A 14,263-nucleotide genomic window follows, 5' to 3' on the forward strand; every position below is an offset into this window, starting at 1 on the left:
TGGGTTGTGTAAACAGATCCCCTCGGAGTCCGCTGGGGTGGACATTAGTGGACAGGGACGCCCAGCAGAGTTGAGAGGGGAGGAGGGGGAAGAGTGGGTTAGGGTGGTTCTTTCCCAGGTTCCTCTCAGGTTGTCTTGGGCTGGCCAGGCCACCTGTCCCGTGCAGCTCTCTCCTTCCTCCCACCCCCTCGGACCCCGGTTCATACCTGCCCTACTCGCCTCGTGGATATGCAACCCTGACAGGGACATGGAGAAATGTCTTCTCAAAAATAAGAGATTAGCCCTGGCTGGGGTAGCTCAGTGGATTGAGCAGGGGCCTGCGAACCACATGATCGCAGTTCGATTCCCAGTCAGGGCACATGCCTGGGTTGCAGGCCAGTTCCCAGCAGGGGACTCACGAGAAGCAACCATACATTGATACTTCTCCTTCTCTCCTTCCTTTCCCCTCTACAGATAAATAAATAAAATCTTTTAAAAGAGAGAGAGAGAGATTACAGCCTGGTTGGTGTGGCTCAGCAGGTTAGAGCATTGTCCCATAAACCAAAAGGTCACAGGTTCCATTCCTGGACAGGGCACATGCCTAGGTTGCAAGTTCAGTCTTTGGTTGGGGTGTGTTCGAGAGGCAACCGATCAATCTCTCTCTCCCTCCCCCTCCTTTCCTGTCTAAAATCAATAAATATGGCCTTGAGTGAGGACTTAAAAAATGAAAAAGAAAATAAGATATGTCTGCCCACAAAACAGTAACCAAGGGGTGGGTACGCACGCCCACCCCTTGTGGAATTAGCCCTGCGCGCGCAGCAGCGATTCAGAGCAGAGATCCCGGGGTGCCAGGGCCCGGGCGCCCACAGTCCAGCAGAGGGCGCTGTCGGACTTGCGGCCGCGCACTCCCGGAGCTGCGGCCAGAGGAGAAAAACACCTCCGTAGCTACTTAAAGTGGAGTGCGTCGTGCCGGGCCAGCTCTGGGATTAATTACTGCTTCCTCCTCGGCCTTGGAAGCGGTGAAAATAAAACCGTTACCAATTGTGTTCTCTGCTTGGTGTCAAGCACCTGCGGCACTAACATGCCAAGGACTCAGGGCACGTGTGTTCATAGAGTCAAGCACTCAAACTTGGGGGGGCGCACTGCACCCCAGCAGCCACTGCCAGTGCTGTGTGTCAGGAGATTAGGGACTGGCCCCAGGCCCTGATACCATCTCCACCTCCGCGAGGGGCAGCAAGAGCCCTCACGCAGCACAGGCGCCCTGAGACTTGGGAGGGCGTACACAGGTCGGGGGGGGGGGGGGCTGCTCACCTTCCCGTAGGCGGACGAAGCGTCCGTCAGAGATCTCCAGCGCAGTGGCCGCAGGAGGGCCTGACCGCGGGGCCGGACCCCCGTCCACTGCTCATGGAGTGAGAACAGTGGACAAAGGAGGGACACGCCAAAAATGCTGCGCAGGGTGCCTGTTTGGGTATTTTCGCACTTAGAGCCGCTGCCCACGGCACCGGGCACCACAGCCATATTCTACCCGGAGGTAGAAAGTTACGGCCAGAGTTGATGTGGGCGGGCATCACAGTTCAGGGGTGCAGCGGGGGCTGGGCTCCCCTGCAAAATGTGCCCTGACTTCCTCTCCGACAGTTCGCCCACTCACGAGTGACGGGCCTGAGCCGGGAACTGGTTCTGGGCCATACAAGGCTGGCGAGGACTTTAGCGCCTCCCCTCCCCCCAGCCCCCTGGCCGGTCACTCCCAGGTAGACGCTCCCTTCTCCAGGGCTTCGGGGGTCAGCCTCAACTCTGGTAGGACATAGGGAGGCCCGGAGTGTTCACAGGTACTAGCACCCTTGGGGCTAACCCCTCTTTCTGGACTTACTCTGATTCATTCTTTTTAAGATTGTATTTAGTTGTTTTTAGAGAGCGAAAGGAAGGGAGAAAGAAGAGAGAAACAGCAATGTGTGGTTGCTTCTCACGCGCCCCGTACTGGGGACCTGACTCACAACCCTGGCATGTGCCCTGACTGGGGATCGAACCAGAAACCCTTTGATTCGCAGGCCTGCACTCACCCACTGAGCCACACCAGCCAGGGCTATTCTGATCCTAAAAAAATAAAAAATTGTGTCTAACCACTATGCTGTACAGCAAAACTAATAAAACAATGATGTCAAATGTAAGCTGTAATTGAAACATAAAAAATAAAATAAACTGACAACCCCCCCACCCACACAAAAGGAGCAAAGCTTTGTCCATAATAGAAATTTTAAAAGGTAAACTCTGAAAATAGTGTTTATGCTATGGAAAATGTAACTTTGTACAGGGTGAAAGAGACCACAGACATACTTTTGTGGCTGATGTTTGCCCCTCGGAATCGGTCGGAGACCAGGAGGCGTTTTTAGATCTAAATTCAGGACTTCCTGGTTTTAGTGTCTTGTGTCAGTTTTAATTTTCTGATTTAATTAGCTTCCTAATTAGAAGGGTTAAATTAATTAACCTCATTATTTACTATATATTTAATGATTTCTCCTCTGTGGGGAGTCACTTCATTTTCAATAATTGGAAAGCGTATGACAAGAGGGACCGCCGCCTGGCTGCTCACTCGCTGCTTTGCGGTGCGCGCCAGGAACGGGGCGGACTGGGGGGTTGTGGGTCAGAGGTCAGACACACACAGGCGAGCCACTCCCCACGTGTTCCAAAGTGCGGGGCGTGGAAAAACTCGGGTTGGGGTTCAATAATTTCCATCCGATCAGAACTCCATGGCTGTATCTTTTATTTGAGGTTAAAAGATACCCTGAACCCAGGACTGCATGGGAAGTAGCCCAACCAGACGATCTTGGGTATAGACAATAAACTATCCACGAAGCATCAAAAAACACCAGACAGTTACAGTGAAGGGACATTTTCTGACCTCGCCCACAGACATAAATGGCTTAATAAAGCACTCCGTGTTTCCCCAGCCTTGTCCGCGGGCTGGCTGGACGTCGTTTTGGGGGGGACCCTGCACCTCGTACCTGCGGGGCTCGTGCAAATCGAACAGGCCTCAGTCCTGCGCGCCCGTCGATGTGTCCGCATGAGCAGTTGGTGGATACCCTTTAACGTACCTGATGCACAGGGAAGACCAAGTGCTTCCTCTTCCGAGAACGGAACTGGGGTCATGGCTCCAAAGAGGCTGCTTTATTTCTCTTGTCCCCGTTTCCACACGCCTCCAACAGTGGATGCGCCCCGCAGCCCCTGCTGGCATAGCCGTGCACAGACGTGCCGGCTGGCCCCGCAACACCCTGGCCAGCCGCGCCTGCACCACATAAGGAAAGCCAGGACGTGCGTGCATGACATCCAACGCAAAGCTGACATACAGAGTGAAACACAGCGGCCTGATGACAGGAAGGCCACTGCAGGTGAACCTGACCCAGCACCTCGGTGCACAGCGTGGGCTGAGCTAGCTCCCTGCAACCCACCGGTGCACCGTGAGCAGGTAGGTGCTGGGCTCCGCACAGGGAGACACCGTGGGGACTGGGTGACTAGGGAGGGCCTCCTTGAGAGGGTGAGTCTTGGGAGGGCCCTGAGGACAAGGGGTGATGGGGGTATTCACCACCACGGGCAGGAGCAGCCTGAGCTCGTCCCTGGACCCAGAGTGAACCATGGCGAATGTGGCGAGAGCAGCGAGACCAGGAGGAGACTGCTGCCCAGAGGGACATGCTGGGGGCTGTGTAAGACAGAGAAATGCAAGGTCCCGCACAAATCATGCCCCCTTTTTACTACAAAATATTTTATTACACAGTCATAAGCATGTCATTCTGTAACCACACTGAAGTACATCATACGATGGCACTTTAGGTGAAACGTTCCCATTAAAACTACAGATCCTCACACCCATATTATCACCCCACCAGCCATACTCCCGCAGGCCTCACTTCTGTGGGACTCGGTAGAAAATCTTCCAGGAAAAGCTACGCACGAAGAAACAATAATCCCCTGTGTTTCGCATAGATGAGAGTCTATCTATGATGAATTCCTATCAAAAAATGTATAGGTTGCCCTGGCTGGTGTAGCTCAGTGGATTGAGCATGGGCCTGCAAATCACACGATCGTGGTTCGATTCCCAGTCAGGGCACATGCCTGGGTTGCAGGCCAGGTCCTAGCAGGGGACTCACGAGAAGCAACCATACATTGATATTTCTCTCCTTCCCTTCCTCTCTAAAAATAAACAAATAAAATCTTTTAAAAAATGCATAGGCTGCCCTGGCTGGTGTAGCTCCGTAGATTGAGTGCCAGCCTGCAAAGCACACACTTGGGTTGCCAGCCGGGTCCCCAGTAGGGGGCGCTGGGGAGGCAACTACACAGTGATGTTTCTCTCCCTGTCTTTCTCTTTCCCTTCCCCTCTGTAAAAATAAATAAAATCTTTAAGAAAAATGTATAGGCTGACAGAGAGGAGGGGTGGTGGGGGTGCTGGGTGGAGAGGTACAGGCAGGAAGAAGCACAGACGGGCAGTTACAGAGCCATCGCAGGCGTGTCCAGCCCCGCACCAGCAACAGAGTCGGTGATGTGGTAATTGCTGTGAGTGGTGTCGGGGGCACTGGATTTACCCAGGATCACCGTGTCGGGCATGGAAATGTCCAACCACTGTGCTGTGTGCCTGACACTGATACAGAAGAACGCTGAATGTCAGCTGCAATTGAAATATGAAAAATACATTACCCACTTAGCCAGTAAAAAGAAAATAAAATGTATAGGCTGAGAGGGAGAAGAAGCAGCTGGTCTTTCATTAGACCCCTTCCGGGAAGGCCAGTCCCTCTTCCGGCTAACAGCAGGCAAAGTAGTCCTAGTTCCAGAGCTCAGAGAAGCGTGAGTCCGGCAACACCTACTGCCCTCGTCCCAAACTTGCAGGAGTTTCTCACCCCCTGCAGAGACAAATCCAGTCCAGCCAGCCACCTGGGAGCTCCCCGACGGCACGCTCCCCACCACAGCCCAGACCCCGAGCGCCCCCTCTCCTGCCCCCACCCCTCATTCACGCTCTTCCCACCAGCCCGGGCGACACGACTCTTCAGTCGCGTCCAGAACGACCTCGCCACCACGGCTCTGCCCAGACCGTCCATCCGCCTGTCCATCTGACCTTCACCACGCAGCAGCCAGCACAGGTGTTTCCTCCTCTCCCTCCAGCCAAGGTCGGCCAAGGTCGAGGTCCCATTTCAGGAAACATCACTGGTGCCCTGAGACAGGACTTCTTTGGCCCGTTCTGTGCATGGCTTTACACAAATTACTCAACCGGGCAGGGGTCAGAGAGGACTGAACCGACTCCACGGGACAGCATCCATCTCAAACCAGCACCTCGGCCCGTCAAGGCACCTGTGAGCCGTCCTGGGGGTGAGGAGAACAAAGGGCTGGAGGGAACCTAACATGCATGACCTTGACTCCATCCCATTACTGACACTGAAAATCCCAGAAAGCCTTTACCCAGGGCCGCTATACACCCCACCCCGCCAGCTGACCCCACCACTACCAACAGAAACAGTTAGGTGTCCCTTCCTGGGAGAGCCCCCTGCCCCACTGTTCAGCAGGGCGCTGATGTCAAGCGGGTGATGGATAAACTCCAGGCGGAGACGTGGGCGTCTTTGAGCCAACCAGCGTCACTGCTAGGGGCTGTGCACCTTGGAGTTAAGTCACCGCCAAGGGCAGGGGCCACCGTGCAGATGGAAAGCTCACCGCTGACCGGGACGTTGTGGTTTCTAAGTCGGGAAACACAGGTTTGGAGAAGTTAGTGAGGTGCGGGGCCAGCCAACGCCTTCTGCAAAGGGCCAGAGAGAAAGCACTTTGTCATAAAAGTCTCTGTTTTGACTTGGAAAGGGCCCCGGCAGCGTGAAAACAGCCGTAATTAATATGCATACCGACCAGTAGAGCTTATTTACACAAACAGACAGCAGCCGAGTCAGCCTTGGCCAGTCTGCCACCTCGGGGGTCTCTGGGGTCGCCAGCTTGCCGGTGGGTGGAAGAAACCCAGAGTAACACCCAACAGGTGCTCACCGCCCCCCCCCTTCCCCGCTGCCGGAGGTCGGTGGCGATAGCTGGGACCCCGGAGGCCTGCCTGGATGCTTGACCACGAGGAAAACAGGGGAATTCGGGCTAATTAATTAGTCCAGACTTTGAAGTCCAGAGAGAGCACAGCCTCATATTAAGTGCAAACAATGATCCTAAGTAATATATTTGTGGCACTTTCATTAAATTTTCTCTCGAATCTTGGAAAGGACGTATCTCCTGGCTGCCAACATTTTCATCTCGTATAATTACGAGGACTCCCCAAATAATCGTTTTTCAGGTTTGGATACGCAGTGGGGCCCGGAGCCAGCTGCTGGGCCTTGCTGGAGCCATTTAATTTGAGTCTTATTGCCACGGCGCAGGTGAAAATGAGGAATGTCTCAGTGAAATTTGTTCGTCAGATATCAAATGTGAATGCCTATTGTGCAGTGATGTTCACGGAAAGAAAAGAGTAGCATGAATCCATAAGAAGCTGGAAGAATCCACTGTCTGTCGAGACAAATACGGGGATTTTAGGGACATTTTCCCAAGATATTAATGAAAAACCTTTCTCATTAAAAAAAAAAAAGCAGCCATTTCAATGTGCAATAACCCTCCCCGTGAATGAACATTTGCTCACCTCAGAAAACAGTCACAAGGTGAAAGATGGGTTTCCTGAAATATATTCAAATACTTTTTTTTTTTGTCTTCTCCATGACTAAGAAGTTTCAACTTCAGGACACATTCGGGGACCGTGAGCCTCCAAGAGTGTCCCTTATTTCCAAAGACACATTTTTTAAGATACTGAAATACCAACTACCTGGACGTTCTAATGCTCTCATTTTCTGCGTAGGGGTCACGAGTTGATTCCTTCCTCAGTTAGACAGCAGCTCCTTCTTTTTTAACTTAAAAACACTGCCCCTCAGAAAGACAAGGACGGCGGTAAGAGCCTGGGGAGCAGGGCAGCTACCGGGCGAACCACAGGAACACGGCCGGAAGGAAGCCGGGGCACGCTCCGACTGGCCTTTGGTGGAGGCGGCTTCAGCCATAGCACCAGGATAACTCCCCGGGGGGAGTGTCGAAGACGCCAGTGCCCATCTGACTCCCGCGCGGCTCACCGGCCCCGTAGAACAAAGAGTCAGCCCCTTGCCTGCAGGGAGAAAAGAAAACAAGACCTTGAAAAGCAAAGAACAGCCTGCGTGGACACAAAAGCTCCGTGTTTTGAGAACACTTTGCTCAGGCAACCATTTTAGCCACTAAATGACTTAATAGAGTTCTGGGTAATTCTAATACGTTTCTAAGCAGGAGAATTTATAGCAGTATTGAAACAAATCAGAGGGCTATGGGGACAGCGTTCAGCTCCCCGTTCCATTTCTACAGAAAACGATCAGTGTTCTGGACAATATTGTGCCGAGTAACAGCACACACACTGAACGTTTACCTTTGACTGTAGTCTCCATAATATGTGGGTTTCGTTCCATTTAGCTACACCGTGTTCATCGGAATCAGAGAAAAAGGCTTATTTAGACTTTCTTTAGCAGTGGTATTTATGTATTCGTCAGAGATGAGCAGACTTGAAAATCAATCCATCAATTTTGCCCATTTCCCGTAGATTAACCTAGGCCGTCATTTCTTGGAACTGATCTTAGGAGGACTTGCTTAAATCCTGAATCAAATATCTTCAGATGCGAACTGATCTATTCTACCTTTCCCAATGCTAAACGAAGACCCAAACCCACAAATAAAAAGGTCAGCCTTGATCAGGGTCTTGAGTGGATCTGTGTCAAGAATCTCCTTCCCTCCCTTTCTTTATATTTTCTTCCCAAATTTCCCCTTCTTTTTTTTTCTTTTAAAGATTTTATTTATTTATTTTCAGAGAGAGGGGAAGGAAGAGAGGGAAACATCAGTGTGCAGTTGCCTCCTGTGCACCCCCTACTGGGGACCTGCCCTGCCACCCAGGCCTGAGCCCTGACTGGGAACCAAACTGGTGACCATTCGCTTCTCAGGCCAGTGCTCAATCCCCTGAGCCACACCAGCCAGCGCTCCCCCTTTCTCTCTAATTCCTCCCTCTTGCCTCACTCAGTGCCATTCTCCCTCATTTCTTTAATGCTAAGAGAGGAGGAGCCTTGGAGAAGTTGACCTCGGCCAGGAAAAACATGTCACAGAAAGGGTTAACTCGGGAGAGTTTGATGTTGGCTACAGGACGGGTTCCACCCTGCATCTTGTGGTCACAGTTTGGTTCATAATAATTAAACATTTTTAGACACTCATTTTGGGGGGGAAGATGTTCATTTCCATTAGCCAAACATGCTGGCTTGTTGGTACCGCCCCCTATCATGACCCTCAATGGGCCTCTGTTACCTGGTGCCGCACTCCCAGGCCCATTTCCCCTTGCTCCTCCCAGGGGAACTGTGGGGCCGGCCTGACAGCTGACCGGCAGATGTGTCTGTTTCCACGTCCACGCTTCTGTCTGGAACACAGGGGACCCTCCGTAGTCCCATCCCGTGTGATGAGAGCCGATGGTAACCATGACAACACAGGCACAGCCAGGTGCTTGCTACAGGCAAAGGAATGAGGGGAAGGCCGGTGGGAGGAAGTGTTGCCATTTCCAGCTGCGACCCCAGGAGCAGCTGTGGGAGGAAGCCGGGCTGGGGCAGGGACAGGCGTCTCTCCCTTCGTCTGGCACGGGAGCGCTCCTGTGTCGGCTGGCGGGTTTGCCTCGTGGCCCTCCCGTCTCCCTGCAACCTGGCAGAAGCTGTGTCGTTCCCCCTGGCCGGGTAGCTCGGCTGGCGAGAGAGTCGTCCTGATGTGCCAAGGTCGTGGGTTCAGTCCCTGGTCAGGACACACGGAAGAGTCAACACCTCAATTTCTTTTTCCCCTCCCAACGGGCAACAAGGAAGCGTGGCGATGGCCATCAATACCTGAGGCTCTCTCTCAGAAAGGGGGAGTCAGCGTCCCTCTGTGCTTTCTCAGCTTGCACAGACACTCACAACAGATCGTGAAGATTTCTGCCCCCTTCTGTTCCAACAGTGTAACTGCACAATGAGTTGCCCGTTGACAGATCACAGCGCGCCTCCACGGGGCTGTATCTAATGTAAGACGACATTTGTGTACCCCTATTGCGGCTCGACCATAATTCACAGAAATGTAACCTCAGTGCCCGCCTGCAGAGGGAGCTCTACCCCTGGGCCACCACGAACAACACTGAAATAAACAGCATTGTTGCTCTGGCCCTAATCCCATCCATGGGACATCTCCTACACCCAAAGGTTGTGGGTTGGATTCCAGCCCGGGCACATACCTAGGATGTGTGTTTGACCCCTGGTCAGGGTGTGTGTGCAGGAGACAACCAACCAATCCATGCTTCTTCTCTCTCTCTCTCTGATCGATAACACCATGTCCTCAGCGGAGGATTAAAAAAATAAAAAGAGCAGTACTTTTATTTTCATAAGATCAAATCTTGCTCCTGACAGAAGGCTCACCACATCACAGAGTATGCACCTGTTCATTTTAATAAAATCAGGAGGCTGTCGCCAGCCCGCTCCGCCACCCTGTGGGATGCTCCTGGAGGACATTAGAAGTAGTTATTTTAAAAGGTATTTTAGGACCTCCGGCAACAATGGAGGCTTTGGTAGACACACTCTGCCTCCTTGCACAACCAAAAGAAGCACAAAAACAAATTTAAAAAAAAAAAACCTACCACAACTTCCAGAAAATCAAACTGTACGGAAGTCCAACAACCTAGGGCTTAAAGAGGAAACCTTCGCCCAGACCGGTAGGAGGAGCAGGAGGACACGCAGCAAGCTCGTGGCTGGCAGACAGGGCGGTCCCACATTCGCTCGCAGATAAACCAGAGGAAAAACTGGGAACGAGACAGACCGTGCAACCTAGGGCCCCACCTCGGGGAAATAAAGCCTCAAAACCTCTGACTGAAAACCTGTGGGGGCTGAGGCAGCCTCCCAGGAGCGTTTGTTGGAGAGACCCACGGGGTCCTAGTGAACAACCCACCCACCTGGGAATCAGCACCAGAAGGGTTCGATTTGCTTGTGGGTAGTGGAGGGAGTGGTTGAAAGCCGGCAGAGAGCAGAGCAAGGGGCATTGTTCCCTCTCGGACCCTACACACAGCACCACAGCCCAGACACGAGGGTTGCCCCACCCCGGTGAATACCTAAGGCTCTGCCCCTTGCTATGTAAGGCACATACAAGACAAAAAAATATGGCCCAAATGAAAGAACAGATCAAAGCTCCAAAAATAGAACTAAGCAATGAAGAGACAGCCAACCTATCAGAGGCAGAGTTCAAAACGCTGGTGATCAGGATGCTCACAGAAATGACTGAGTATGGATGCAAAACAGAGGAAAAAGTGAAGACCCTGCAAAGTGAAATAAAGAAAAATATTTAAAGAAAAAGGAACCAACAGTGAAGAGAAGGAAAATAAGACTCACATTAATGGTTTGGATCAGAAGGAAGAAATAAACATCCAACCAGAACAGAATGAAGAAACAAAAATTCAAAAAGAATGATGAGAGGCTTAGGAACCTCTGGGATAACCTCGAGTGTTCCAACATCCAAATCCTAGGGGTCCCAGAAGGAGAAGAGGAAAAGAAAGAAATTGAAATTTTATTTGAAAACATAATGAATGAGAACTTCCCCAATCTGGTGAAGGAAATAGACTTCGAGGAAGTCCAGGAAGCTCAGAGAGTCCCAAAGAAGTTGGACTCAAGGAAGCACACACCAAGGCACATCATAATTAACCAAGATTAAAGATAAGGAGAAAATCCTAAAAACGTAAGAGAAAAGGAGACAGTTATCTACAAAGAAGTTCCCATAAGACTATCAGCTGATTTCTCAAAAGAAACCTTACAGGCAAGAAGGGGCTGGAAAGAAGTATTTGAAGCCATGGAAGGCAAGAACCTACATCCAAGATGACTCTACCCGGCAAAGCTAGCATTTAGAATGGAAGGGCAGATAAAGGGCTTCCCAGATAAGGTCAAGTAAAAGGAATTCCTTGGAAAGGAGGAAATAAACTGTCATTGTTTGCAGATGACATGACAGTGTACATGGAAAATCCTATAGACTCTACCAAAAAACTGCTCGAACCAATAAATGAGTTTGGCAAAACAGCTGGATACAAAGTCAATATCCAGAAATCAAAGGCATTTTTGTATACTAACAATGAATCAGCAGAAGCAGAAACCAAGAAAAAATCCCATTCGATATAGCAAAAGCAAAAATAAAATATCTGGGAATAAATCTAACCAAGGAGGTAAAAGACCTGTATGCAGAAAACTACACAACACTGAAGACAGAAATCAAGGAAGACACAAATAAATGGAAACATATACCGTGTTCATGGATTGGAAGAATTAACATCATCAAAATGTCCATACTACCCAAAGCAATTTACAGATTCAATGCAATACCTATTAAAGTACCAATGGCATATTTCACAGACATAGAACAAACACTTCAAAAATTTATATGGAACCATAAATGACCCCAAATAGCAGCTGCAATGTTGCGAAAGAAGAACAAAGTAGAAGGGATCACAATATCTGATCTCAAACTGTATGACAAGGCCACTGTAACCAAAACAGCCTGGTACTAGCATAAAAACAGGCACATAGACCAATGGAACAGAATAGAGAACCCAGAAGTAAACCCAAGTCTCTATGGGCAAGTAATATTCGACCAAGGGGGCAGTTACATAAAATGGGGTAAAGATAGCCTCTTCAACAAATGGTGTTAGGAGAACTGGACAGCTACATGCAAAAAAATGAAACTCGAGTACCAACTTACACCATACACCAAAAGAAATTCAAGGTGGATAAAAGACTTACATATGAGCCATGAAACCATTAAAGTCCTAGAGGAGAACATTGGCAGGAAAATATCAGATATTTCACACAGCAACACTTTTACTGATATGTCCCCTAGAGCAAGGACTATAAAGGAAAGAATAAGCAAATGGGATCTCATCAAAATAAAAAGCTTCTGCATGGCTAAAGAAAACATTATTAAAATAAAAAGACAACCAACTGTATGGGAAAACATATTTGCCAATGATACCTCAGACAAAGGTTTAATCTCCAAAATATACAAAGAACTCACATGACTTCACTCTAAGAAGACAACTAACCCAATTAAAAAATGGGGAAAGGACTTGAACAGACACTTCTCCAAGGAGGACATACAGAGGATCCAGAGACACATGAAGAGATGCTCAATATCGCTTGCTATCAGAGAGATGCAAATTAAAACCACAATGAGATACCACTTTACACCGGTGAGAATGGCTATCATAAACAAAGCAATAAACAACAAATGTTGGAGAGGGTGTGGGGAAAAGGGGACTCTGGTCCACTGTTGGTGGGATTGCAGACTGGTACAACCATTATGGAAAACAGTATGGAATTTTCTCAGAAAACTAAAATTGGACTTGCCTTTTGACCCAGCAATTCCACTGCTAGGATTGTATCCTAAGAACCCTAAAACACCAATCCCAAAGAACCTATGCACCCCAATGTTCATAGCAGCACAATTTACAATAGCCAAGAGTTGGAAGCAACCTAGGTGCCCGTCAGTAAATGAATGGATCAAAAAACTATGGTACATATACACAATGGAATTTTATGCTGCAGAAAGAAAGAAGGAGCTCCTACCTTTTGCAACAACATGGATGGAACTGGAAAGCATTATGCTGAGTGAAATAAGCCAGGTGTTGAAGGACAAATACCATATGATCTCACCTCTAACAGGAAGCTAAACAACAAAACAAACAAGCAAGCAAAATATAACCAAAGACACTGAAATAGAGAACAGGCTGACAGTGACCAGAGGGGAGAGGGGAGGGAATTTCAGGGGAAATAGGGGAGGGATTTAGAGGAACAAATATAAAGGATACATGGACAACAACTAAGAAGGGTGGAAATGGGAGGGAGGGGGGAGCACAGGGGGGTGGGATGGGATGGGAGTAATAGACAGAAAACTGTACTTGAAAAATAATTAAAGAAATTAAAAAAAAATTTAAGGTGAAAGGAATTCATCACTAAGCCCTTATTACATGAAATGTTAAGGGGAGTTGTCTAAGAGAAAGAAAATGATCAAAAATATGAAAAGTAAACTGACAACAAACTGACAATTATCAACAACTGAACCTAAAAAAACACACTAAGCAAACAAGTAGAACAGAAACAGAATCCCAGAAATGGAGATCACATGGAGGGTTATCAGTGGGGAGGGGGAAGGGGGAAAATGGGAGGAAAGGTACAGGGAATAAGAAACATAAATGGTAGGCACAAAATAGACAGGGGGGGGGCAAGAATAGTGTAGGAAATGGAGAAGCCAAAGAATTCATATGTACGACTCATGGACATGAACTAAAGGGGGGAGGGTGGGGAATACTGGTGGGAGGGGTGTGCTGGGAGAAGGGAATAAAGGAGACGGAAAAAATGGGACAACTATAATAGCATAATTAATAAAATTTACTTTAAAATGAAAATATTAACTTCTCTAACAAATACAACAAAAAGTAGTTTATATCGACAAACAAGGGTTGGCAAGGACATGGAGAAAGGGGAACCCTCGGGCACTGTTGGGGGCAATGCAGACTGGTGCAGCCCCTGTGGAGAACAGCGTGCAGGTTCCTCAAAAGATTACAGAGGATTCTGCCTTTTGACCCAGCGATTCCACTGCTGGGAATTTACTCCAAGGTTCCTGAAACACCAGTCAGAAAGGACATAAGCACCCCTCCTCTGTTCAGTGCAGCGCTATTGACAATTGCCAAGATCTGGAACCAGCCCATATACCCATCAGTAGGTGAGTGGATGAAAAAGCCGTGGTATGTTTACACAATGGAGTACTACGCGGCTGTGAAAAAGGAGCTCTTACCCTTGGCGACAGGCTGGGTGGATCCAGAGCCTACCCTGCTAAATGGAATAAGCCAGTCAGAGAAAGACCAGCACCACAGAATTTCACGCACATCTGGAGTCTCATGAACAACATAAAACGACAAGCGAAATGGAAATAGAGGCAAGGGCACGAGGAACAGACCCACAACTGTCGGAGGGGAAGAGGACCCAGGAGTGGATGATAAAAAGGGGAGGGATTGGCCTAAGAACACATGTGCATAATCCATGCACGGCCACAAGAGGGGGCCGGAGCTGGGTGGAGGTGGGCAAAGCGAGCTGGGGTGGGAATGGGGACGTCTGCAATACGTCAAAAAAGAAAGGCGTTTTGTGCTCATTTCCCCTGGTTGGTCCACACGCCTCGCTCCTCCCGATGTGCC

Source organism: Sturnira hondurensis, unplaced genomic scaffold, assembly GCF_014824575.4.
Source record: "Sturnira hondurensis isolate 20B ecotype Veracruz unplaced genomic scaffold, ASM1482457v3 Scaffold0006496, whole genome shotgun sequence".
In the NCBI taxonomy this organism is placed as follows: domain Eukaryota; kingdom Metazoa; phylum Chordata; class Mammalia; order Chiroptera; family Phyllostomidae; genus Sturnira; species Sturnira hondurensis.